A 27,246-nucleotide genomic window follows, 5' to 3' on the forward strand; every position below is an offset into this window, starting at 1 on the left:
GCAGAGTTCTTCATGTTGGGTTTTAAGTGCTGCTGGTTAAAGTGAAAATTTGCATGGGTTCAAAGCACAGGTTCTACATGCCACTTACACAGAGAACTGCTCAACCAGGAAAAGGGCTTTAGGCCTGGGAAACTATTTGAACTCTGAAGAGTGATCTAGGGGTCAGACGTTGAGACGCTGTGTACAGGATCACTTGCAGTAACCTTTCCTAATGAGTCAAACTCAAACTTAAAAACTCTTTATCACTCCTAAAGTGTTTGTGTAGATGTTTCTTTTGCTTGCATTTATAGTTGCTGATCAAAATACAGAATGCCATGTTTTAGGCATGTTAGCATTTTATCACATGCTTTTGTGGAATAGTCTGCATTGTTTTCAGGAGCTCCATAAATAAAACTGTCTACCCTCATACCTCAGTTTACTGGGATGAAAGGAGAGCAGGGCTAACAGCATACTTCTTGGGGTGATGAGAGGACACTAAACCTGCTGGAAACATGAAAGGTGTAGAAGCTTGATGAGGCTCTTAAAATCCCACCTTGAGGGTCCCTCTGGCTGAACAGCTGGGAACATGCTTCAGGGAGGCTGGTCAACCCGGCTGAAGTTCAAATCCTCATACAAAATGCAGAGAAAAGTTCAAGGGTCTTGGATCCAATGTATTTGAGATTGCTAGAATTAGCTATGGTTTGGGTCTTTTTGGTGGGATTTAGTTTTGGTTTCCTTCAAGTAGTCCTGCTTTCCTCCAAGCATACATTGTAGCTCTGGCACCAGGAATTGAAAGTGAATGCAGCAGAACAGGGATGTGCTGAATGAAGAAAGTACATGTAGTACCGACATGGCTAATGTCGCTGGTGACACTCTCACACCCAAATATTCACACTTACCCGTCCCAAGCCACAAATACAGAACATGCATCAAGGGAGGTGGGGGCCCTTTTTTTTTTCAAAAAAAAAAAAAAAGGCTTTTCACTCCTTCCCTCTCACCAGCCTTATAGAAATTTACAACCAGTCTTACCTCTGTCAGCAGCCTTCATGTTTCCAGGTTCCAGACCTGAAAGGAAAGCACTGCCTTACCTGAGGCACACAAATGGAGAGGAGGTTACAGGGCTATTCTGGGAAGGGGAGCCTGAGCCAAGAGGAGTTTCCAGCCAGGCTGCGGGTGAATGGAAAAGGCACCTCCTAGTTTTCAGAGCCAGGGCTTGAAGTGCATCTTGGAAATGTGTCTGTGTGCACATGAAAAAGCAGACAAATCTCTGTTGATGGTGCTGTAAGTCTGATGAATTTTAATATGAGACATTTAATTGCTGCAATTTACTTCTGAAGCTCAGCACACTTGCCTGATAGATAGACAATCAGATGTGCTCATTCACACAGCAGTGAGGAGCACAGGTAAGACAGGAAAAAAGGGAGTGGGGGAAGGAGATTAGATGCATGGCTTGCTTCTGTGATAGTCAGCCTGAATTCGTCTCTCCAGCTCCAAGTTTCTTTGATATGAGGCATCAAAGTACTAATGTGCTTAATGGTGACAGGGCAGTGCTATTCACAGAGGAAACTGTCCATCCAGGTCACCAGCAGTATCCCAGCCTGGGAAGCAAGAAAACAAGGGAGGTTTCCTTTGGTCTTTCAGCTTAGAGCCCAATTAACTGTGTAGCTCCCTGGGCATGTAACAGAGGTGAGGTTTGTGGGGGGACCGGTGGTAACAACAGCACCCGACAACAGTATGGCCTGCTAGATGAAGAAGCAGAAAAGTGATTATAGAAGTAATAACAGACTGATCATGGTGACAGGGGATACAGTTTTTGCAAAACAGAATAGAAAGGGCCATATAGTAAGCAACAACTAAGTTAGTATCTCCTTTTTACATGTTTATAGTAGGGAATAAGCACAGTAATGAAATCACTACTTATGCATTTAGTCATCAGCGTTCAAGATCACTAGTAGATCTCTTATTCTTAATGGCCGTCCATTTTCAGAACACATAGATTTATTTTTTTTTTAATCTAACAGCCATGCTTTAGGCTCTACTTCTCCACTCCCAACCTAAAATTACCACATGATGCTTCCTGAGTAGAGTAAGTCAAGAGAAAGCCTTTCATGGCTGTCTCAGCTCTGGAAGGGAAGGTCACCACCACCACTGAACCTCAAGATTTTATAGGATAGAGGGAAGCACCACCACAGAAGTGGCCTGCAAAATAGACCAGAAGGGGACATGAGCCTTCCACTTTCCCCTTTTTCTCTTGAGGGCTGTAAAGCATAGTCTTTCAAAATGCAGTGTCAGAAAAGATTACCCTTTCTAAAAGCTTCTTAACACAAAATTCTGATTCACAGCTTTGAATTCATACATTAGGCTACAGACATGGCCAGAAGATAACTTGCTATACTTATAACCAGAATGGGGCCTTCTTCAAAAAGATAAATAAAGACCCCCATTATAACCACTACAAATCACCAGTGGCAAGTGCCCACTGCCTGGACTGCTCTGGTAGGCAGCCTCCACCTCAGGCTTCTTTGTGGAAGACATTGTGCAATGCTCGCAAGACTGCAGGACATCCATATTCCCTGGGGAATAAGACACTTAGAGTCTCACATAACTGAAACCTGGCACTGAAGAACTTTGTATCCATAAGTGCTTTATGCAGTTTAGAACAGTTTAAGTTTCTAGTCTATGCTTTCTTTTCCACATACAGAGACACTTGCACAGCCTCACTTCCCCAGCAATATCGCACATAACCAAGCCAATAGCTCCTTAGTCAGGGTGGGTAGGTACCTCTCCTTGCTTAGCAGGGCAGTAGGAAAAGCTTCCCTTCCCTTGGCTCCATCATTGACCTGCTGCCTTGTGTTTGGCACACAGCTTCAGACACACACAGCAAGTGTGGTCGTGCTGCAAGTTCAAGCCTGGGAAAGAGCAATCTAGACAGACCTACATTGTTCCAAGGCACAACCATGCCACAATTAGGACCTCATATCCAATAGGTTTGATTATAAAAGTATTTCTAGGAAGGGAAAGATACTGAGCTAGCTGCAGTAGCTCCAAGTATTATCAGAGATCTCTCCTGGAGCATGGAAGTGTGCCATGTAAAACTCCCTCATCTGCCTGCAAAAGAAACTTAGTTCAGCTGCTCTGTTTCTCTCACCCCAGCATTAAGGTGAGTTCTCTCTCATCTATTAACTCTTTGGTTAGTCCAAATCCTTCATATATCATCAGCTGGCCATGACAATTAGACAGACTTCTTTCAGTCCAGAAGTCCAGGACTTCAAGCAGAATAATGGGTTTTAATGGGGTTACAATTCTCTAGTGGCAGCTGCAGCAAAAAGCAAAGAACAAAGTGACAATGCCAGCATATTCTACAGCTGGCTCTTATTTCCGAGGGATAGCTATTTGAGCAAAGGCAAAAAGGAGTATAATGCCTATTAAAAAGAGAAAAGAAAAAAGTAAAATAAAAGACGGCATACTGGTCCAAACCTATTTCAGTCATAATATTCATTACTTCTGAAGTTAAGTTTTCAAACACTGCAGAAGTCTATGCTATTGCCATGTGAATGGAAAGTTATCTCTTACCCTAACTAAGTACGATAAGGGAGGAAGAAAAGGAAACAGACGAAAGTGTGAAAAGATGTTTAGTGACATAGTTTAACACCACCATTGTTAACCCCTCCATCACACTACATTCAGGCCTCTGACATGCTTTGCCCAGAGGTGTCAGATTTTCTGCTTTTTGCTGGAAAGAAGGTATTGGTATCCCCCAGCTTTCCTAATTTTCTTTGAGGAACTTGCCTTGTTTTCTAACAGGCACTGAAGTACCTATAGATTCATTAAAAACCACAGCTTAGATATGTGCAGATTTTCATGCAGGAGTTACAAAAGCCAGAAGAACTCGGGTGCTCACCTGGTGGCATTTGTCTCTCTTATAGGATATCCCAGTGACTGGATCATTCCTTCCCAATCTGTAAGGATGACATCTGTGCATTGTGATGACTCCAAGCTCATCTCCTTGGGATTTTTTTTGGGCATTGCCAGGTTTTTGTCCTGGAAAGAGTAAGAATGTAGAGCATTAAATTCAGCTTTAGTACTAAGTTTTAAAGAGACTTTCACCAGGGACTAGAGCAATTCCTATATAACAGGTCACTCCCACGGAAAAGTATGGATCATGGGTGAGAACCAATCTGCAGAGCAGAACCTTGAAATACTCATTTTAAAAGTTCATCTGGGAAAAGATGTGTTCATTTAGAAGACAAACCAATCAGGAAAGCTGCTACATTCCTATTCTACCAGGCCAGACCTTGTTCATCATAATCCTACAAAACTCAAACTCACCTTAGCCTTGTTTCAAGCTTCAGCATTTTGCATATCAGTCAGTTTTATCCAGGCTAGAACATCTGAGAGCTCTGTTCTTTCACATGTTTGGAGAACATTTGTATGTAAAGTTCCAGAAAGCTCATAAAGACATCTTGAAAACAAGTACATTCTTGAAGGTTCAGTCAAACAAGTCAGTTCATCTTTAGAGAGAAGTGGTTGCACAGCTTGACTGTACCTTGGACCCTGAGCATCAAGTATTCAATGCTGAAAGCTACAGAGCCAATGGAGCAGAACATCATCTTCATTGCAAGTCCGGGCCTCTGGAGACTGCACAGTACCGCATAGCCCAGCTAGAAGCAGATCCAAGCACCACCACTGTAAAAACACCATTTGAGAAATCTAGGCAAAAGCTATACAAGTTGCTCTGTGGAAAGGCAGAGAAGTGAGGAACTATTCACGTTTGAGAGATGTTCAATGCCAGCAACGGGGCTGCTAGGCAGCCATCTCCTGATGAGGGAGCAGGGAGCACCTCCAGTCCCTGTCCTTCACGAAGTGTCCTACTGCTGGCCAGCAAGGACTTGCTCAGTTCATTGCACAGTGTCATGTGCCCCGAGTCTACCTGTGAGTCTAGGCTTTTTTATTTTTTTTTGCTTTATCTGCCCTGAAAACTCACTAGACTACTTAAGGGTTCATTCATGGACTTAAACAGAAAATGGGACAGGACAGGGAATTTTTGCCATTACTCCATCTCCACTGATAGGTACTTCCAGTTGTTAAGCATGCTAAATTGTTTTCAGGTTACTTTCTGGTTCTCTGAATTTTCCAGCCTTTTTCTCTCCTGTCATAACATCATCCTGAAGTTCTAGCTCATGCTGACATGAAAGCCGAAGTCTATGTTTTAAGTTCCTCAGAAGAAGTAATTTGGTTTAGAGACAGGCACTCACTGACTTCTATTGTTCACTGGCTCTAGAGAAGGAGGAGGGGGGAGGAATACAGGCTGTTTCAATATGTTGGCATATAAATAGACACAGGAATCTAGTTTAATATACCCAACCTTGAAAAACTGCCAGCCGTAACAAATGCTATTACATCGCAGTGAGTCTGTGTGCTGGAGAACGCTCCAGGGAGCTATCTATTAGACTCTCATTCAGGGAAAAGTTTGACTGATGGTCCCATTTCTGATATAATTTTCCTCTGTCCTGCATGTAAATAGTTACGATAGATAAACTGTTATTCTCAGCTGTAATAGATATACTTTTAGAATTTTTTTGTGTGCTCTTATGAATAAGTTCTTGATGAAAGATAGCTGTGAAGTGCTCTAAGAACTCCTTAGCACATCCTCTATCTTTCTCCTCTCCTTCCACTCCCAACTCAGAGTTAACTGATATGCTAAACTTTAGATTTGGTAGGTAGGGTTTTTTCCTTGATGAAAAAAAAAAAAATATTCCTAGCATGTTCCATTACCATAAATGTTTTAATCTGGAAGTGTTACTACTGTATTTGGTAACAAAGGGTGTTCTTGTTCAAGTGTCAGGAAAAAACCAGCTTATTCCCTTTATATGAGAGCTATGATGATCATGCCCATAGCCCTCATCTACACCCAGACAGAAGTTAAATGGGGCCTCTTCTCTAGAGCATTAGCCATCACCACTGGTGTGATGTATGAGGATGAGGGTCTACACAGAATGGCTATTATCCAAAAACTTGCTCCAGAGGCATCACTTACTTTTGAAAATATTTGGAGAACGCATTCACTAGAATTCACCCACAGGACTCCCAAAAGCTGATGGTGGATTTCTCCACCACACTTTTTCTGCCAGGATATCAGTGTGGATACCTACCCAGGAGAAATGCTTCTGCATAACTAGTTTATAACATCTGTAATCACAGTAAACATATACAGAGGCAGAATATAGGGGGATGAGGGAGGGAAAGAAAAAAAAACGACCCACAATGAAGAGCTGGGAGGGGGTGCTAGGGGAAGGAACATCTTCACAGGTAAGAGATCCTTCAGCACATCCAATAAAATCTGTGCGAGATCCAGCCTTCATGAGTTTTTCCCCCCTTCCTTTCCTATTACTTCCCCCTTCCCATTTACATTTTGTGCCAACAAGTACTAATTAATCCCTTTTGCTTTCAAGTTGCTGTCTGATACTTCCCTTTGATATCCCTACTCCTTACCTTGCAAAAAGTAGTGACTAAGTGTTCCTTTAGTTACCTTTCTGTGTCATTTATAGCAGTCTGTGAGGCCATTGCACTTCTCCAAGATCTTTTCCAGCCTGTTGAGCCTGTTTAGTCTCTCCCTGTAGAGCACCAGATGGACCCCTGGGTACCTGTCATGCCCCTCTGTACTTCTAAATCCTTTTCAGAAGGAGTATGTGCAGGAGGGGGAAGAAGTAAATCAAATCCACACACGGTATGAAAAAAATTGGTTCCTCAGGTTTGTACAGTAAAGCATTCTTTACCCCTTCAGACACCAACACCCTGTTTTCTATTTTTCATGGCTATGAACCTGCTCCTGTGACCCTACAATATTTCATTGATAGTACCTAAATTAAAGCCCATCGCTTGGGTACATAAAGGCATGTCTTCTGTCCCAAGACTTTCAGTGAAGGTAGAACCTCATTTTCTTTATACATAAAAATGTTTATATACTACACATCTTGTACAGCAGACAAGAAAGTTGGCATTTGACTTGCTGTTTTGAACAGATGTAGGTGTTACTGCCCTGCATCTTACCTCTTCCACTTCTTCCCCTTCCTTCTTTTCCCCTACTCTGTGTACAGAGCCTTTACAACAGTAAATGAAAAGCATTCCTCTGTGCGTTTTGCAATGGAGTTATCTTGATGTGCTCCTGCTCCCTGTCACACTGCACTCCCAACTAGATTCTACTTAACCGCAGTGTGCAGTGCCCATGAAGACATATAGGCCTCTAGAAACTTAAACTTTCCAGTAAAAAAAAAATAAAGCTCTCGCTTTCGTTTTAATTTAGCTTTCTTTTAATTCTTTTATTGGATTTAATTGGATTGTGTTCATCTACACTAGTGTCTCAGTGCCTGGATTGCACCTCAGCAGGGTCAAAGAAGGAATAGCTTAGCCACCCACATAGAATATAATATATTTTCTGGTATAAAGTGTCACACCCCTTTTTCCCAGACACTGATGCTTCCCTTTCATTCATTCTACCTCCAAGAGGCAAATAATATGTACCGTCATTGCATCTCATGCCATTGCCTCAGAGGGTATGGAGGAAGGGGGGCTGACTTCGAAGAAGAAACTGCCAATACAGGAAGTCATGAGCCACTTATACAGGCAACTGCCCATGAGGGTTTGCCCAGATACCACAGCTTATTTCTATATAGTCTCTTTTGCCATTCTCTAGTGGCTGAAGAGGGCTGTTCTGCTGGGTGAATGCAGCACACTGATGTGTGGCAGGTGAAGTTAAACTTCAGAGCCCAGGCTGTAAGCTTGGCTGAAGACTTTAATTCCTGTGTCAGAGTCACGCAAGGGGCTGGAAACCCTTTCTGAAACTGGCTCAAGTGAAAGTGAGAAATTTCTAGGGCTGAGTGTCCTCGGCTGGATTGTTTGTTGTTACCTAGCACTTTTCTTCCTCTCTGTCTCTCCTCATAAATCCCAAGAAACTCCTCTTGGCAGTTCAACAATGATGTTATTGACAGTTGCTTTACTGTAATATTTGCCATGCCCTTCAGAAACAATTGGAGTATCCAAGAGCACTCTGCTTCCCACATATCCTGACAAGGAAGGAACAGAGATAAGCCCCCAGGGCTCTTCTAACTCCACTGCTGATGCACATTCTGTGGATAAATGTGCACTTCAGTGATAAAAGCATTAAGAAAAGACAGTAAGAGCTTTCTAAAAAACCTGCCAGTTCTGCCCATGATTGAAGATAGTCTAGCAGGTCAATAAAGTTAGTGAGAAGTAGTTTTCCAATATTTAGTTTTCTTTTTCTTTTCAAAACTGCTCCCCTGCCCCACCCCAGTATTACTGGACTTGCTGGAAGTCTGAATACTCTGATATCACTGGCAAAAGCACAGCTGCTGCAGCCACTGGAAAGGGCAAAATGAATTGGTTTGATAAAAAGCTTAACCCTGCATAGGGCAGATGTATCAGAATGCAAGCTGGTAACAGCCTGCAAGTTCTCAAAATGTACATGGTCAGAAGGCAGCCCTGTCGCCTTAGCCTCAGAGAGCCAGGCAGCACAAAGGAGTAAGCTGCCAGGCCTTAGAGGAAAGCAGACGTGCTTGCAAATCTGCTCTGAGCTGATCAATGCCTGGAAAACAGATAAACAGATACCAGGCTGGTCAAGTACCTGGGCTAACAGGCCTAACCAACCTCAAATGTAATTATGAAATGTAATTATTTTTTTTAATTGATCATGTGACCAGCCCTTGCCAGGAGTTACGAAATATTATGCTTTTTTCAATGCACACTGTGTTTCTGCAGAAACACAGGAGGAGAGCAGGCTCAGCCTGTGGCTGCATGCACACACAGTGCAGTCAGATTCAACCCTTGTTAAATAAGAAACCATATCAACAGGGAAATATTTGGAAGCATCTGAGTGTTATAACAGAGTAGGAGGAGAGAAAACAAGATCACTAATGAGAACTCTATGTCCCTTTAGTACCAAGCATAATAGGGTTGTTTTGCCTCCCCAGGCAGCGATTTTTAAAGTCATACCCTCTGTAGAACAGCTTAAATTAAGTGTGCTTGCTCCCACACCAAAGTTTATGAGCTTCCTGCTCAAATTGGATGCTGACACCATGCCGTGTCACTGCATACCTGAATGGGATGCTGAGAGCAGAGGGTGGGGAAAGCTGGGCCCTTCCTCTGGGTAGATATCTTTCAAATCCAGAGGCGAGATGAGGAACATTTGCCTCCTGAGGAAGGTGCTGCGGTGTGAACAGCACTGCTTGTTAGAAGGCACACACAGGCATGACTTGGCTTAACCCACAGTGGAAGAGAGTTTGGCCAAGCTGAGCTATGGGGAGGGTACCCTTCATCCAGGAGGCTGGTCTCAAAAAGAAAACAAACCTCTTTCACCACAGTCTAGGTTGAAAAGCAATGAGTTTATCACACAGCTTTGCACAAGGGCAGGGCAAGGGCTTCTGCAGGTACTCAGCACTGCTGGAGGACATGGGCCATGTCCTTGCACCAGGCGACAGGGAATGGCACTGCAGTGTGGGTGCAGCGCTCTGGAAGGGGTAACATCCAGCAGGCTGAGCCACAGGAGCTTGCCTGTAGGTTCATTTTTTGAATATATTTTGAAAAAATAATTTTTGCATTCAGGGTAATACCTCAATTCTGGTCATTACAGTGCCATGCGCTTGCCATGACTTTGAGCTCACCCAGCTATGAGATGCTCAGCTGAGACAAGCCCACTCCAGTGTGGGCCAGAGCTTCAAGTGTGTTTCCAGTTCCTGCTAACCAGCCCTGGAGCTGCTGTGCGACTGATGCCCCACAGTTGGCTGTGCTGCACTTGCCTGAGGAGAGAAATCATCCCACCTCCTGTTGGTTATCACTTTGGAGGACCTATTTTCATCTCAGTGGTGTGATGTCGTGGAGCACCAACAAGGATGCCAATGAGGAGGAAAGCACACGCTGCATGCCAACAGCCTGGCTACAGCACAAGTCTGCAAGCAGAGCCGGTAGCACGTCCTCTCCTGAACAGATTGCTTTTTAAAACCGTGAGCAACAGCATTCTCTAATTTGTTGCCAGAGCTAGTGTCACCCAATAACTCGGGGGTACTTCAGCCTTTTCATCATTCTTCCTTCAATACTGTCACAACATTAGATGTGGAGAAATGTTTAAATGCTTAATAGGAAGGAGGCAGCACATCACTAAGACAGGGTTGTTTGTTGTGCATTATAAAGCAGCAGCAAGCTGACAATGTCTCACCCAAGACCACAGCTCTGTTTAAGCAAACTACATGCATAAGAGATTTAGTAATTCTCTGCACCTTGAGAAACTCAGTCCAAATCACTGAAGATAAACCCACCCCCCACACCTCAATTCCAAGGATGGTAAGGGAGAGACGGAGAGCAGAGTAAGCAACATACCCAAGTGCACAGGAAACCTGCAGCATCAGTGTTAATGCAGCCTTGCTCCTCTACCTGAGCCCACTGCTTCTAGCTATGAGAGGGTCTTCCTTCCCTTGGCTTTGCTCACCAGCTTCCCTTCCCCTCCTCTCCTTGCATACATACACACACACCATCTTCCCAGGACAAAATCCAGAGAGCTGTGTCCACTTACACTGAGATGTTAGGAGACTCAAACTTGTTACTGGGCACTACCCAGAGCTGTTCGTGAACTGAACCAGCTCCACCACCTCCTGCAAACCGAGTGCTGCAGCCTCTGGCACGCGACAGCTCCACACAGCTCTGCAGTCACCCTACGTGCACGCCTCCCCCATTAGCTTTGTGGGCAGCTTCACTGGCTGCTTCTGTGCCGAGGTCTCCAGTGCACTGCCGCTTCCCTGCAGCACTCTCTGTTCAGCATCTGAGGAGAGGCACAGCATGCTTAGAGACAGTTTAATACAAAAGTCAGGAACAGTCAGCACAGCCGAGCACTTCCTGCAATAGGAAAGCAATCATATGAAGGTCAGATAAAGGAGCCAGTTGTGGGTCAGTATCTGGCTCAAAAAGCCCTCAGGGCTTTGAACCTTTTGTATGAAGGCATATGTAAAAGCTGTATGCAATGCTAAAGCCTTCACCTCTGGAAAGATTTACAGCGACAGAGCTGAGCAATTCCCTGCAGTTTGCTGTCGGGCCATGAAAGCCATTACAGCTCTCCACAGAAAGTCAGTGGTCAGCAGCCAGTTGCATCAGCTCCAAGGATACAGAAGATCTCCAGCCAGCTCCCAGTTTACCTGTGGGGATGGTCTGGCTACCACAGAAGTGATGACTTGTTTTGTTAACTGGTTTTAGTTTAGAAGGAAGTTCTCCCTTCGTCAGCACCTGTATTAACATTTCTGTTAGGTCATTGTGGGACTATGAATGATGCCACAAGGGAGAAAGACTGGCAGCTGCAGCACGAAGCAGGAGAGGCCAAGTGCTCATCTGACCTGAGAGTGGACCATTATCCACAACATGCTCTTTTTTTTAATATATACTTTAATTTCCTGCTCATAACTGCAGCACACTTTATTCAGGATACAGAGAGAGAGAAAAAAATTAAATTTATTCCTGTTAGCAGAATTCCTCCATTTTCTGCTGGCAGAAATGGAATAAAATATAGGATGGGCAGAAAAAAACATGTAAACTCTGTCCAAGATTAGTTTTTTTCTCTTTCTCAGGAAATGCTGTGGGACAATCACTAAATGGAAGATTACATACTTGGCTGCACATGTGCATGTGCAGGGAAGGAGGAGGGAAAAAGCTCTGGAAGACAAAGGTTTTGTATCAGTGATTTCCTGGTGCAACTACTTTGAGCCAAAGTGAAACATTTCTCTAGAATGACAAATCAGTTTATTTAACGTGGAAAAAAAAAAAGACTTGAAGCTATCTGATGGGTCTTTGAAATCTCTCAAATCCCATCAGATTAAACAAACTGAAGTGGTAGATTTCTCCATTTGCCAATGAGACTATAAAGCCAAATTCACCTTGACCTGAGGAGCCTCAGCAGGAAAGAAACTTCTGGTAAAGAAGAGAGAGATCTGGTGCAGGGAAGCAGTATGACGATGCTGGGTTCACATGGAGCACCTCAAACAGGCCGGCTCCCCTCATTTCTGTGCATGAGACTCCTCCCAGTTTAAGAACTGGAGCCTCTTCTTTTTGTAAGATACCATCACTTTCACACAATCAGTCCTTATTCACTAGCATATGCTACTCTTCCTCTAGCACTTTCTGTGGCAAAATTTATCCTGCAGAATTCTGAATGTGGTGTGAATTATCTCTAGATACACACACAATCATGGGGCTGGTCGGCATTTTCACAAGCAGCTGCTTTTTACTGAGAAAAGTATCTGTCCAAAGATTATATTCAATGTGAGAGCCAGAAGTACATAATAAAAGTATTATGCTTCTGAAACTCCCATTCTAATTTCCGCTGAGCTTTGTTTTGGGGGAAGGCATGAAGAAGAGGAGGCAGTGGAAACTTTCTGCAGGAAATCACCTGGATATATTTTTTTCTTCTTCATTTTAAGTTGCCTCAAAAACTTTACCAGACAAAACCTCAATGCACTTGGTATATTTTATCCAAAGGGATTATATTCAGGACTCATCTCACTTAGACAAAGAAAACTCACCTTTCATTGGCAGTTTTACCTAGTCCAGGAAAATCCTCACCCTTGACTAGACCCTTGGTTTCTCTGGGCTGGCACAGCCCACACCCCAGCTGACAATGCCGTGAAGAGTAAATGGCACATCTTCCTTGCTGCAAACCAAGGGGCCACCAGAACCACCCTGGGAAACAAAAGAGAGAGGACTCGCAGTTATCTCGTTTGGCCTCTGCACGGCTGCAGCTAAGGAGGGAGCTGTCACAGACAGATTTGCCCAAGAAAAAGCCTCTGGCAGGAACAGGGCACGCAGCCGCTGTGCAGCTCAGCCCTCACCTGCCACGAAGAGACTGATTTAAAGGCTCGCTTATCAGCGTGGAGTGAAGGCTGAGCACAGCCTGCAGACAAAATATTCCATAGTGCTCTTCAGTGTTACACAATTTATTAGTCTGCCATAAGATTGTGGTATTGAGCAGAACTCACATTTTGACTTGACAGTGCCTCAGTCAAAATCACTTTCCCTTTTATTTACTCAGCTGTTCTTACCTGCTTGCCTAGGATTTCAGGGAGATTACTTAGTTCTTTAACAGTGCTCTGAATACAAGAGTTTTATAAAAACAGTAGAAGCTGTCATAGTTTACCTTGACAAAAGAGTGCCATGAAAAAGAGTTCCAAGCAAGCTACAATGGAAAGTGTTTCACTGGGATAAGAGATGGGACTTGGGAAGTGCAAGGGCAACATCTTCTCATCCACAGGTCACACAAAAATTACTATCCAGAGAGAAATGAATAAACTCCGTGGTCCCACTTCCAAGCAACACTGTACCCTGCACAGATCTCCCATACAGATCAACTGTGTCTATTGCTTTTGAGAGTCCACTCCAGGGACAGCAAGTTGTTGGAGCTTTTAACTGTCACTTGCTACATGCTGTCCTCCCCCCTGCCCTCCCCAGTCCCTTGCCCTAGGTGACCTACAGACATCCATATGCAGGCACTTTCAGGAGTGCTCACCTTTAGTTTTACCTCACCTGACAGGAGTCCTGGCCTTCCACAGAAACAGAGCCAGCACAAAGCATCCTCACTATGAACCCTCTGGTTCTGAAGTAGTAATTTCTCTCACAGATATTATTCTCAAGTACAGGAACTCGTGTCTGCTGCAACTGCCTAGCTCAGCTCCCATCTGCTTGGGAAATAAATATGAAGTTAGGTCTGGGCAGAAGACAAAAATACAAGACGGAAAAGTAAGTTTGGCTCTTAATGGGCAAACATGCAAAATGAGAAAACCCATCTCCTCCTCCCCCAGACACAGTGCAGAGGGAAGAGGAGGATAATATCTCTGTGCTGTTGGGGCAGACACACTGGCCTCTTAGCAGTGTTATACTCCAGAGGGACATCTAGCAGCATCAGGGCAGTGTCGGACTCACAGCTCAGCATGTCCAAGTGGGGATGCACCATGATGGTCTTCATATGTCTCATCTGTGACCAGGGCAGAGGGGTCAGGGCAGAGGAGGAACAAGCTGCCCTTTAAGTGCGTGCTGAAAGCATACTTGTAAAAGAAGGCAAAAAACCCACAAAGGATGACCAAGCTCAAAATAGTTCATTAAAAGAAACAAGGTACAAAGACTTTGAAGACAAACCCCTCACTTCTCAATTTTTCAGTTAAAAAGATTGCTGACACAGATCATGTAGATCTCCTGAGCCTAGAGTGAAGGCTGACTGCTTCACTGTGCAAATTCAAGCCACTGAGTTTTTGGCAGAAGACTAGTGTGAGTCACTTGTGCTTCTTTTCTACATGTATCTCTTCCCCGTTAGGAAGAAAGAGTCAGCAAGCTTTTTATAGACAGATATATTGCTCAGCACCAAGAAAGTAAGATGCTGAGGACACTCAGTCACCTCTGTTAGATTTTAAGACTTTACTGCTAGTAATAAGAACCAGATATAAAACATCCTTCTATAAACTGCAAGTTAGTTGAATGAGACCAGAGTTACTGGATTTCCTTTCTTATTCCTCAACAACCTGTGCCACATACCACTCATTTCGCCTTGCTGTCAACACTGTTTTATCTGTGCATATAGATCTGCAATGAATCATGGAATCATTTGTAGGGGCAAATACACCAAAGTCAACATTTTTAATGTTATTGCTGGGTTTTTACCTATTCTTTTGACTGTCTTAGGGCTCTATCATGGTCTCCTACTCTCACAGTCCAGTGCAAGGGTTTGTTAAATCTGTATAATGAAAGCAAACAGATTGGAGCTACTTACAGTCACCCATACAGCTTCCTTATTCAGCAGTCATACAACCGTTCTGGCTCTTGTCTAATTAGTCACTTATTCCCAGGACTGCTGAGCAAGAGCTTCTCACCACGACAAATGTGTTGCATCAGCTTTGGCTTTGCTACAGCTCTGATAGGAGATTGTCCAATTAACTTTAGTGAATCTCCTACAAGGAAGACCAAAATGTTCCCATCTCTAAAACCAGTAATCATGGAGGAAAGGCAGAAGGAAGGTTTCATAAAAGAGAAGCAGGTGTGAATATAATTTATAGCTCTCCAGCTGTTTTCACCCCATGTGGAGGAGCAGGGGGAGCTCACAGCATGGGGAGAAGGGCAGAGGTGGCCCCGGGACATGCTGGTCATGCTTACAGCCGCACAGAGTGGGCAGGCGTCGGTACCCACACAGGGCTGATGACAGCCCCATCACACTGGTAGTCTCCAAGGAGCACCAAGATGGCATGCCATGGCCAACAGTGAGGGCAGACCTCCTCTACCCCACTAACACGCTTGAACAGCCACTGGAGAGTAGGTGAGGGAAGGCCACAGGTGTCTGCAAGAGAGCCAGAAAACTAGTCATAATTTCACAGGCAACTTTCTTGTTTTCCTGATAACCTCACACAGTGGATACAGCAAGGCCAAAGACACAGGAAAGACCAAATTTGTCTGCTCTGCCTGGAAGTGGTGGGGCAAGGGAAAGCAGATACGTGAAAGCTGGAATCCTAAGGAGGTGAGCACTTCAGAGAGCAAATGAGGCTCAGGCATTGAAAATGAGTATCTCCCATCATCCAACCTGTGTTCCCGCTTCCAATAGGAAGTGCATGCAACCAAAATGGAGAGGATGTACCACATATGTGGAGAATGAGAGACAGGGCATCTGCCTATCACTCTTCATCCATGCAAGAAGTGCACAAAAAGGGGGTTAGGTCAGAAAGCATCTGCCTCACTGCATAATCCTCTTATATGTTAGAGGAAAGCTCCTCAGACCAGATCAACTGAGCAGAATTTAATTTCTTTAACTTAAGGGGACATACTTCAGAGGCAACATCGATGCAGTAGCTAATCCTGAATCTTCTCTTCCTGCCTCCTCTGCAAGAGAAGAAATAAGAGTTAGCTCTGACTTGGGTCAATAGCTCTGGCTTGCCCCCTCAGAAGTCCCCACTCCGGAAGGGAAAAGTTATTCATCCCTCAAGCAGCAGCTGGCACTCAATCATGAGAGCAAAAAGCAACAACAGCAGACTAGCCCCCAGGATCAAAACTCTCCTCTATCACGAGATTTTTCAAGGGGAATATCAGGCTGAAAGAATTAATAAGGCTGCTTGTTTCAGGTAACAGAAGTTAGTAATCTCATTTCTCAGTGAGAAAAAAACCCAAAACGACCCACCACCACCCCAACCCCTTTGATTCATCTCCCTTATGCAAGGAAGGGAGCTCTTCCACGAGTAGCTATTCTGTTTTAAAGTTACCTTGACAGAATGCAGCAGGATTAGCCTAAAAAAATAATCTCAGGTGTCTAAGAATAGCTGCAGATGATGCAGACATTGTTAGACACAGCAAACATCTCACTGCTAACCTAAACGAACAAAAGCAAGCCAGGTTTTAAACCCTCTGAAACTGTTGTCCCCATCACTTTCAAAATGTATCAGCATGATATTCCCTGATCTCAGCACTGGTTTGGGAGCTAAGAATCCACAGAGATTAGCTGTGGTAATGAACAAGAATCTGCATTTTTAAAGATGAGGAAATGTCATCCTGTAAGCACTTCTGACTTTAGCTGATCTACGTTTCTAAAAAAAACCCCAAACCCTAGAGGCTTGGTGACTTCCCAATTAAAAGAAGAACTTTTGCTGAAGAGGTGCCTGCAAAGCAATGATAATCAGTGATATCAGTAAGCAATAGCAGCCAGAATTAATATACTACAGTTATGCTACCGGTACACAAAAGTAATCCCAATTTTCTCATAGTGGAATTAAAAGTAATTTTCAACAGACAGTGTGAATACCCTCCCCTGCACACACACACCCCGCCCCACCTGAGGAGAATAATATTTGCCACCATTAAGGGGTGCAAGTAAAGTCTCTATCGAATGGTCTACATGTACATGAGGACCTAGAGAACAGCTGCTAGACTTCTTATTGAGAACACTCAGTTTGCGCAGCACCTGGAAGTCCCATAATTGCAGCTGGCTAGGAAGCTTGCACTTATTCCAGAGGAGCTTTCATGTAAGGATCTGAATTTCTAATGGCAAAGCTGTGCTGGAAAGCATTGCGTGAAACGCTCCAGGATGCTGAAAGCTCTCCCCTGAAAGCTTCCAGATCCAAATTTGTCAGCCTTCTTCCCCCCACTTAAATACTCCTTTCCAATGGAAACCAGATTTCTTTTCAAGGGAACTGTAGTGTTAATACTCATGCAGCATGAAAGCAAACACATGCAACTAAATTACCACCACAAAATACATGGGGAAAAAATAGAAGCAGTTTGCCAAAATCACTTGTGAGTGGCAAACCCAGGACACAAGCCTCTTACCCAGTTTATTGGGTGTAAAGAAAAGAGCACCAGCCCCACATCACTCTACTCTGTCTTTTGGTTGACATACAGGACTGTAAAGAGGTAGCCAGAAACCAGTTCAAGTATCTTCACTTCTGAGCACCAGATTGCTTTTCACCTTAAGAATAGATATCAAGCTCTGCTGAAGTGAGTGTGGTGCTTGGAAGTTGTTTTTTAAGAAGAGATGGGGTGTTACAGCATGCTTTCATTTCATCCACGTAGGAGGAACATCTGGAAATATAGATGTTCGAAAAAAGGAAGGTTAAGAACATTTATTTCACGGAACTTAAAGATTTTTATATTGATAAAACTGAAGCAGATTTAAAGTGAGGAATTAAAAAATACTTCATTCTGAAAGTGTGGGAAAGCAATGCCTCAGGTTAGCAATTCCTCATTAATGAAATTCCAGCAGTTCAATTCATAAAGAATTCATATCCATTTCAGTAGAATTAGACACCCATCAACAACTGTTCTTTCACTGTGCCTTACTTTGAACATCTGTCTTTTTCAATGACACTTAGAGCAAAGTCGCTCTTGCTCACTCCTTTGATCGAGATGCAGAGTGGAGGCCTGATCCAGCAGCACACATTGGTGTGCTCTGCTGGCTCTGCAGAAGAACAGGAGCCACGCTCCTGTGTCCAGCCCTGCAACAGCAGCTGGCTCCCCACAGGAAAGCATGGCCTTGGACCAGGATGTGGGATCTCCTGTGCCAATGGTGCACTTGGCCATATCATGATGGGAAAGACAGATGGGCAAGCCTCCAGGTTACCGAAGAAGCCCACACATTGCCCTACCAGTGGCACCAAGTACCATGTTACCGGGAGAGTGTATTTTGGTAATAAAACATGCCGGTTTCCACAGGGATTTCTAATCTAAGTCTGAAACTATTAGTGCTCACCCAACTGGTTTTCTTCATCACCACAAACAGTAACAGCACCATAAATGCAGCCCAGGGTAAGTTCCACAGCAACGTCTTCAAACTCCAGCTGCAAAGCAGACAAGAAAGAGGGAATCATTGACTGAAACACTTAACCTTCTTAACCACAGGCTGAAGAAAAGCTAGATTTTGGAATAATTTGGGCGTGGCTTTCTTTGGTGTGTCAGATTTAGCATCAAAACAGTCTGTTGACAACCCTGGCCTGGCTGCTCCTTCCAGTGCAGGGCTGCAGACAGGCCTGCAGAGGGTGGAGCTGGCCTAAGCTTTGCCTTAGGGAATTTCAGCTGTCATCTTTACTGCAACACTCAATGTCTAGTACTTCTGAAAGGTCAGTGTCCCACATGGAGTGTCCTTCCAAGAGCTTTTCCTTCAGGCATACAAAGTGGGTGATTTTTCATTTGTTTGTTTTGTTTTTAATCTGGAACACAAGTTCTTGCAACAACAGAGCAGCGGCAACCCAAGCAACAGGACTTCATACCCTCAAGCACCCCTAGGCTTAACACTGTTTTTCCACCCCTTAGCCAAGGCAGCAGGGAAGGAATGATGTTGCTGCTTTGAACAATGTAAATGGCAGCATGACTCATCGTGGGCTGGGATGAGCTCGGTGGGATACTTGCTGCACACAGCCAGCAACAGGCAATAAAAATAGAGAGATGCTGGTACTGTGAGTGGGAACTCTTATCAGACAGCCCAGGCACAATGAAAAGCAGACACCTTGGTATGGAGCTAAGGAGTAGCTTGCAGGGTTTTGATACTGCCTTGAGGAAAAGGCTGACTGTCCTCTGCCTTCCTCTCTACCTTCCCTTTACCCTCCGATTTGTGCTGGACTTCAAGATAAAGATACCCTGAGATGAGATTGGTGCTTACACACTTCAAGCACTTATAACAGTCAGAGCCCCTCCATACACAAGTTCAGAGGTGACGTCTAATTGATAAAATATGCTCTGCAAAGAACCAGTGACCTGAAAACCTTACAATTTACAGCCTTGCATGTCACAGATGTTTCTGGCAGGATTTTATTGAACCGCTCCCCTGAACAGTTCTTAGTGCAGAGGTTTAAGTGCAGTTTCTCCTTTTATTACTTTTATGACATACTCTGCTAGACCCTCAATGAGCCAGTGGCACTTTGTGTTCCTGGGATACAAGCCAGGCTAATTAGCAGTATCAATCTTCCCCTCTTCCACTAACATTGCGACACTCCCACAGCCTGAGCCTGCAATACTCAGACAAGAAAGGAGACAATTTAACAGCTGGGATTATACGATACTTTTAATAAACCCAGATCAACAACTTGATTTTTAAGGAACCCAGCACACACCAAGGATAGCTGTTATTTTAAGGGGGTCAGGAAGGAGAGGAAAGGAATTTTTACAGCATCAGTGAGTTAACCTGCTTCAGAGTCCTTATGGATGACCGTGAAGGTGGGCTCAAAGCTGCGGCCAGCGTTGCTCCCATCAGAAACAAACATTAACAGTGGCCTGGTCCGATTGTCCCCGCAGAGGGGCTGGGACACATTGCCACAGGATTTACCTGAAGGAGACAAGGAGCTGATGTAAGGGTGGGCTGAACATACATTTACTCAGGCAAATCTTGCAGTGGTTTGTTAGGCTAGATCCCACTGGGAAGGTCTCATCTCACATTGAGTGGAGAGAATATCCAGCTTTCCTTACCTGTAAAATATTTAGAGGCTGTACTGAGAAATGGAGGAGATGTGACTTCATCCAACACAACCACATGAACAACCAAATATTCTTAGAGGGTAACTTGCGTGGCTAAGGTTTAACATTATTACCAACACAACACCATTAGTACTAAGTTAGAGTGCAGAGGTAGCCAGTATTTGCAGGAAATTCCTGCAGGAGCTGAAAGCATCTTTGTGTGACTTGACATCAGTATGGCCAGACCAAAAGATAAAGGGTACAACAGCTCTCCAGCCAGCCACAGCCATCTTGTGAGCATGGCTTGTACAGGAGCTGTATTACAAATAGACTTTGTGTCACCCTGCCTTCCCCCACGAGTTATCCTGCCCAGCAAGTGTAGCTGGGGATTTGCATTGCAGGAACACACAGCCACTGTCACCCAGACACTGATGAAAGTTGTGCTCAGGCCAGCGGTGTTCAGGGCTTCTGAACCCTGGGAAACACTTTGATGGGTGCTCTGAGGATAATTCAGTGTTTGGCTACTACAGCCAAACTACAGTTACCTGTTGTCACAGTAATTATCCTCCAACGCCTGGCTGTACCAAATGCAGCCACTTTCTCCAAAAAGCAAGATGCCTTGGGAACTTTACTCTGCTGGTGCAGGGAGAGGGCTTGGCACAGCAGCTGGGGAGAGAAAAGGGTTGTATGGGGTATTGCAGTGCAGGCATTATCGGTCAAGGCATGGGTTACAGCACTGCAATTGTTGCAAATACAAAGCACTTGATGTGCAGCTGAGAGAAGCCTCAGATGAGAGCACAAAATTTCTTTCCCAAAGTCCTGTTTAAAAATTCCCAAACTTTCAGGAGCTGTCCCACCAACACAGTGTGCTGTCATTCATTCAGCCTGCTAAGAGCTGACATGGCTATTCCGAGCTCATTTTTAATGAAGCACCACTTTTATGTTGGCCTTCCCTTCATCTTCTATGGGCATTTGATCTGCATGAATCCCAACACTGTTGCTTTGCAAAGGGTAATGCACCCACTTTGTAGCCACGTGGCTTCTGCTCCTTGCAGTTACTGCTCCCAATTAAGAGGCACCTTCTTAGCTGCAGACAGTCCCCCTTTGAAAGCATAATCATTAAGGATCCTTAGCAAAACCATGATAGATTGGGTATTAGTTGATAACAACACCTCAACTTTGATGGCTATGATGGAAATAACGCCAGCTCTTTAATAACTTGTATTAGCCCTGCAATCATCTGTACAGAAAAATGCAAGCGGCTGGCAGGGAGTCGCTAGACCTGGCACTCCTGACAACCCACTAGAACTGTGGTACTTAATATAGTGCCCCTCTTCCCATACATATTCAAAGTTGTATTTGATGAAGAAATAACCTCCAATCAATCCTGCAAGCCGTTTCAGCACAAACAGCAGTTCAGATCTTGAGTTGGCAAGCACTCAAAGCAGGCTTTTATTAGAGCAGGGCTGGTATGCAGCACTCAAGGGACACCTCACTGAGCTGGAAGGGCTGCATTCAGCCAGAAAGAGGGCAGCTTGAGTAGCCTTCTGCTTTTCCTTTAGGGTATACAGGGGTCAGACCTGCTGTTGTAAACAGCGTCTCTGAAGTGGGCCTTACCAGTTTAAAAACTTTGGGTTTGCCATCTCAAATTAAAAGATAATATGCCTTGCTGCTCATGCAGCATCTGGAAATTAAACAGAACTGCTTTGGGTGGAGGGAAGCAGCAATAGCAGGGCAATTTGAATCCCTGTGGTGCTAAACAGGAGAGGAAAAAACCTTCCAGCACTCGGACCTACCTGGTGTCATGTGCTGGGCAATGAAGTCACAAATGCAGCCACCCAGGAGAAGATGCCTGGTGAGCCCTGGGCCCTGGCATTTCTGTCGAGGGTATCCCATCTTCTGGCACAATCAACCCCCAGGACACCACACTGGCCAGAGTCCAGGTGCTACCTGTCCTCAGACACACAACAGGACCTCCAGAGTCAACCTGTTCCAGCTCCACTGGGGAAGAAAGGTGACATTTATTCCTGTGCCAGCATCCCTGACCTTTGATGGGGCTGATGACCAGCCAGCTTTACTGCAGAAGCCAACACAACCTCGCTTGCTTCTTTCCAGTCACAGGGGCCTGGCACCATCCCTGCTCATTCAGCTGTTCCTGTTTAATATAAAATACACCACTCTAAGCCCTGTTGTTTCACTCCCCCGATCTGACCTGCAACTTGGCAACCTGCCCTTACCTGTACACAAACCCCTCTTTTCTTTCCATGAAGAATGAAAACCAAAAGCCGTTTCACTAACACCAGCCACAGCACTGCTTTGAAAAACGTTCGCACAACGTATGACAGAGGGCAGGGAGCTCCCCAAGATACTGCTTGGTTAAAAAAATATTCATGCAAGTACATCCCAAGGAGACTAGTGACAGCCCGGTCAGCAGCCTTCCCTAGGGCAGGGCGAGGCTGCCCCGCTCACACTGTGAGGGCCAGCAGAGAAGGGTTTGGCACCGAGCGCACTCCTCTATCGCAGACCATTGCCCGGTGGGACTGCCCGAGTGGAGGGATCAGAAGGCTTGAGTGTGTGTAAGGGAGCATCAGGGGAGGGGCGGGAACTGTCTGCTTTCCAGCCTCCTCGTAGCGCTGCCTGTGCCAGGCTCCTTTGCCCATTGCCTGCAGTCCCACCACAGAAGGTCCCCCCTGGTTTCAGCAGAGGTGGTGGCACTTACAGGCAGAGATGGAGATACTGCCATTAGCAGTGCCCAGGGCAGCTCTAGGAAGGGGGGTTCATGCTTCAGTCTCCTGCCCACGTCCTCCCTCCCACCCGTAAAAGATGACTCCAGCTTTCGTTATCCAGAAGCTGCTTGTAAAGCTTTTGCTCAGCAAAGCACCAGCAGCACTCTCAGTGCTGTTGCTTCCCTTTCTCCCCAGGAGAGAAGGAGGTTTTCAGGTGGACAGGACTAGCCTGCTGCCCAGCAGGAGCCAGGACCAACGAGCTGTTACCTTGCACGTGTCCTCCCACCTTCAGGGAAGCCAGCAGGCAGCAGGAGGCCCCGCAGCAGTGGCAGGATGATGCTCCTCAGCAGCACGCTGCAGGTTGGGCTGTCCATGAGGGGTAACTCCACCTCCTGCGGCACAGGAGCCAGCACCCCAGCTGCTGTGGGAACAACCAGGCCATGTCCGGCATCTGCAAGACAGCTACCATGCGGCTGGAGGCACAAGTTAACAGCCCCGTCGCCTGGGAGCTGCATCTGCCCCTTCCCCAACACCCCAGCAAGAACAGCTGGGGGGTCCCACACCGACTGCCTGCCTGGGGTGATGTTTTGAAGCAGTTTGGGATCACCGACCAGAGGCACCCAGCCAGGCAGGCGAGGCATTAGTTTGCCCCTAGTCAGTGCCTCAAAACAGGGCTGGAGCAGGTCATTCCCCTCAAGGCTGGGCAACAGACATCGCTTTCTTCTCCCAGGCACCCTGCCACAGGGCTGGAGCCTTGCAGGGGCCAGGACAAAGCCCCCAGCGAGCTGCTAGTGTGAGAGAGCAGCCCTGTCTGGGAGACAGCATGCTTTCTGCTGGGAGGGCTGCTGGGGAGCTGGGGACAGCAAGCCTCCTCTACTGTGGATGAGCCCCAAATCCACTGGGGATGTAAAAATAAAAAGCAACATACACAGACATTCCTGTCTCCTTTAAAATCTACCAAAACTCAAGCAAGTACTCTTCCTTTGAGGGAACAGTTTTCTGCTATCTAGAGGAGAGTCTAAAAGAGCATACATTTTTACATACAAGGGACCTATTGTCACTTTTGCAACACCTTGTAAGAGGCTCGGGTAAGCACAGCAGCACTGCAACGTGCAACCTTCCCTAAAGTGCTCCAAGGTCCCACGCTGCCTGAACGTGCTGATCTGCTCGCCCCTATAGGGGCTGGCCCTCTGGCAAGCAGAGGAGACCTGATGAGCAAAAGGGTACTTGAATTTTTCATCTGGCAGGAGTCACCTTCTTTTGCATTTCTATTCCTGAAATAAAGTGGCTCCCTTCCCTTATCCATCACCCTTTATTCCTGCAACTGTGACCAGAAGATCCTGCCATTTGACTCGCCCTCAGACACCTTGCCCCAGCGACTAGCCATACACAGTGTCCCAGCCTGGAAGTCTTCATCCCTGTGGGGAAGGCAGGTGGACCAAACCTCATCCCCTGCAGAGGAAAGGGTGCATGAATGAGTGCATGAACCCCACCCTTCCAGGAACATGTCTGATTTACAGGTACAAACAACACCCTTCAAGTCACACTGTTCCATTTCTCCCCTTCCCAAAACACCACAGTCATACGTGGGTGTTTATAAAATGAGAATATGAACTGAAGTTAGTCACATGTAATTGAATTTATACATGGCAAATTCAGAGACAGAGATCAGGAAGATTTTTCAGAGATCAGGAAGATTTTTAACTACCTTTAAATGTTAACTTAAGCAGGAGGATACTTGGGAAGGGGACAAAAGAAGAGGGGAAACAGCACGGCAGAGATGAGGAGACCAGGTTCTGTCTGTATCAGTCTCTTACAGTGTGGGAACAGGCCAGTGCTTGCGAGGAACTCTTTACATCGTTCTCCCCAAAGACCAGAGCTGATCGGATCAGGAGTTACACAGAACACGAATAACTCAAAAGATTCAGTTCAGTAGGTTTTCCTTGATACTGGGAGACAAAGATCACAGTTCTCCTTGGCTGTCCTGACAGGGCACTGGCTGTGCCACGCCTTCAGAAGGGCTAAGCAGGGAGTCAGAAACCTTGGAGTTTCCTCAAGGGTTGTCCATACAGCTCAGATGCTGTTGAGCCCAGTTCATGCCTAGAGGCAGCCATCAAGAAGCCTTCTTCATGGCGCCTGCCAGTATGTCTGAGCCCTGAAAAGAACATTTGTTGGGTCTTATTTCCCTTATTCCTGCCATTATGGGCAAACCATAATGCTACACCATCTGAGCCAGTGAGCTGAGACATGACAGGGACAGAAGGTTGCTTTATGTTGGCTGATCTGCCATCTGATGGTCACAGGCAGTCATGGCCAGTTGGCTGTAACGCATCATAGCTCTATACAGCTCTGGGAATTGCCTTTGAAAAGCCTAGGAAGCCAGAGACTTGTGCCACTTCCCTAACTCTGACACCCTAAAATTATCTTCAGAGGCTTCACCTTCACCTGCAGAGGTACTTGGAGTGAGCAGGTTTTAATCCAGCCTGTTTCTCAGCTGGCAGGACCCTTGCAGCCCACATAACTAATAGCCCGTGGGCATGGCGGAGAGGAAGCTGATGGCTTTCCAGCAGCTAGCTGAGAGCTAGCCTTGGCACCACGGAGCTGAAGGAAACCGCACTGGTACAGCTTGTACATGGGGAACGCAAGGGCACACAGGAATCTGGTGCGCAAAGAAAGCATGAGCATAGCCAGAGCACAGACCCTGATGGAGGGGTAAACTTCTGGGACAATTAATCAAAGCCTAGGACAAGAGTTAACCCAACTGTGTTACTTCGATAAGAATTAAAGGCATAATTGAGAGGACATTTCTCTAGCATAGAGAGCATGGGAAGGGAAGGAAGAGGGGTGTTTTTTTCTGGACCAGCACATCAGATGAGAGTTTTCCCCATGTAAAGCACCTTCTTGCAGCAGCAGCTCATCCCCTTGGGCTCCCACTTACTGGGCTGGGTGCTGCAGGTGCAGCAGGTGCAGCAGGGTCACGTTGCAATCTGTGTAGGGCAGCCAGATGAACTGGGGTGGACTATGACACGTGAGACAGGGATGCTCTGCTCTGCTCCTGCCTCTCTACCCACTGGAGGTGATGCTCCCTCACTGCCACCACCAGGCTCTTCAGGAGTTTTCTGGTGGGAAAATGGTCGTGAAAGAAGGGGCTGCCACCACAAAGCAAACCCTGACACTGAGTCTGCAACCCCACAACGTGCTCCTGCCCTGGGAACCAGGGCTGGCCTTCAGTAACAGGACTTTCAGCTGGGCTGATTTCACATTAGCAGCAGTGCAGAGGACTCCCTGATGTCCAGCTGGAAAAGCTGGACTGACTTTTAAAAGGATAAATAGGGGGTTTTTTTGTTTCATCTGCTATCCATCAAGCCACTGTTCATACCTGGGCAGCACACAGCTGCCAGGAGAAGTGCTGGCAGATTTCTTTGCAGCCAGCTTGGTACAGGGAAAAGGACAGTCTGTCACCTCGAGACTCACAGAACCCCTGTGCCATTTTTGGCCTTGAAACAACAACCTCAGCCCTTGTTACTTGCAGTCTGGGATCCTAAAAGGCACATCAGAAGCCTTAAAAGCAATGGGAACGGATTGCCAAGTAATTTCAGCCCCATAAATCCTCCTTTTTAATTCTGTTATCAGTGCATTTAAGGGATGAGCAGAGGCTTACATCTGAGAGCTTTATGATGATTTTAGGCAGCTACATGTAGTTTAAATTAACTCTAGACAAGCGTATGCCCATTATGGTTTTTCTGCATATTTTATAAGCAATATAATGTCACAGTTAAACTTAAAAGCAATCAGCTCCAGCAGAGTCAAAAAACCATTCAGTATTTCCTTTAGCAATTAAGTAGATAGCGACATTATCAGATCAGTTACCCAATAAATAGATGGGCAGTAGATCCCATCTTTCGCAAACCAGATCTTTAGCAAAGGAGTTTACTGTCTTCTAGGGACCCAGCAAATGCTCTGGGGCACAGGGAGGGACAGCTCTGCACTCTGTGGGAGACATGAATGGGGTTCATCAATCCACCTGGTACGGGGCACTGCAAGAGATGCCCACAAGAGCCACACAACTCGTCAGTGTTTTGGCTGTCAGTGCTTCCCATTACCAGCTCACACAGCACAGGGCACAACACAGCAGTGAGCTTGTCTCAAGATCTTTGCAATTAGGGCTGACTAAAGGTCTGCCTGAAGTATTACTGAACCTTGGCAAAACCCAGACCCGAAACAAACGCCTTTTCAGACTCTGCTCATTTGAGAGTCCAAGAAACCCCAGTGTCAAACAAGAGCTTTGAAGCTGGTTTACCACTGATTTCTGGATTTTAATTTTTTTTAAACCCCTGCCCTCAACCTGTTCTCTAACCTCTATGGGATTGCAGCCCTTCTTGAGAGTCCAGCTGCTGGGAATTAGCGCCAAGCTATTTCACCCAGGCAGCCTCTGGAGGTGGCAGGTCCGGGCAGCCTGCTTTGGGAGGGCTGGTAGGCACACATGATTTCTTACAGCTGCCTGCCCTGAAGCGTGGCCCCAGGCATTTTGAATCAAGTTATGGGGGGGGGTTAACCTGACTCTGCTTCAATCCTTTCTAGT

General features: G+C 45.7%; 1 long non-coding RNA gene across 1 annotated transcript; it reads right to left on the reverse strand.

The window, feature by feature from the left end:
* Positions 1-1,321: 1,321 nt before the first annotated feature.
* On the reverse strand, positions 1,322-10,764 carry LOC114016287 (uncharacterized). Its single transcript, XR_003560673.2, has 3 exons — positions 10,562-10,764; positions 3,881-4,020; positions 1,322-1,577 (listed from the first exon to the last, which is right to left on the reverse strand). It is a non-coding gene; the product is annotated as an uncharacterized LOC114016287 (long non-coding RNA).
* Positions 10,765-27,246: the final 16,482 nt, after the last annotated feature.

Source organism: Falco cherrug, chromosome 5, assembly GCF_023634085.1.
Source record: "Falco cherrug isolate bFalChe1 chromosome 5, bFalChe1.pri, whole genome shotgun sequence".
Taxonomy (NCBI): Eukaryota; Metazoa; Chordata; class Aves; order Falconiformes; family Falconidae; genus Falco; species Falco cherrug.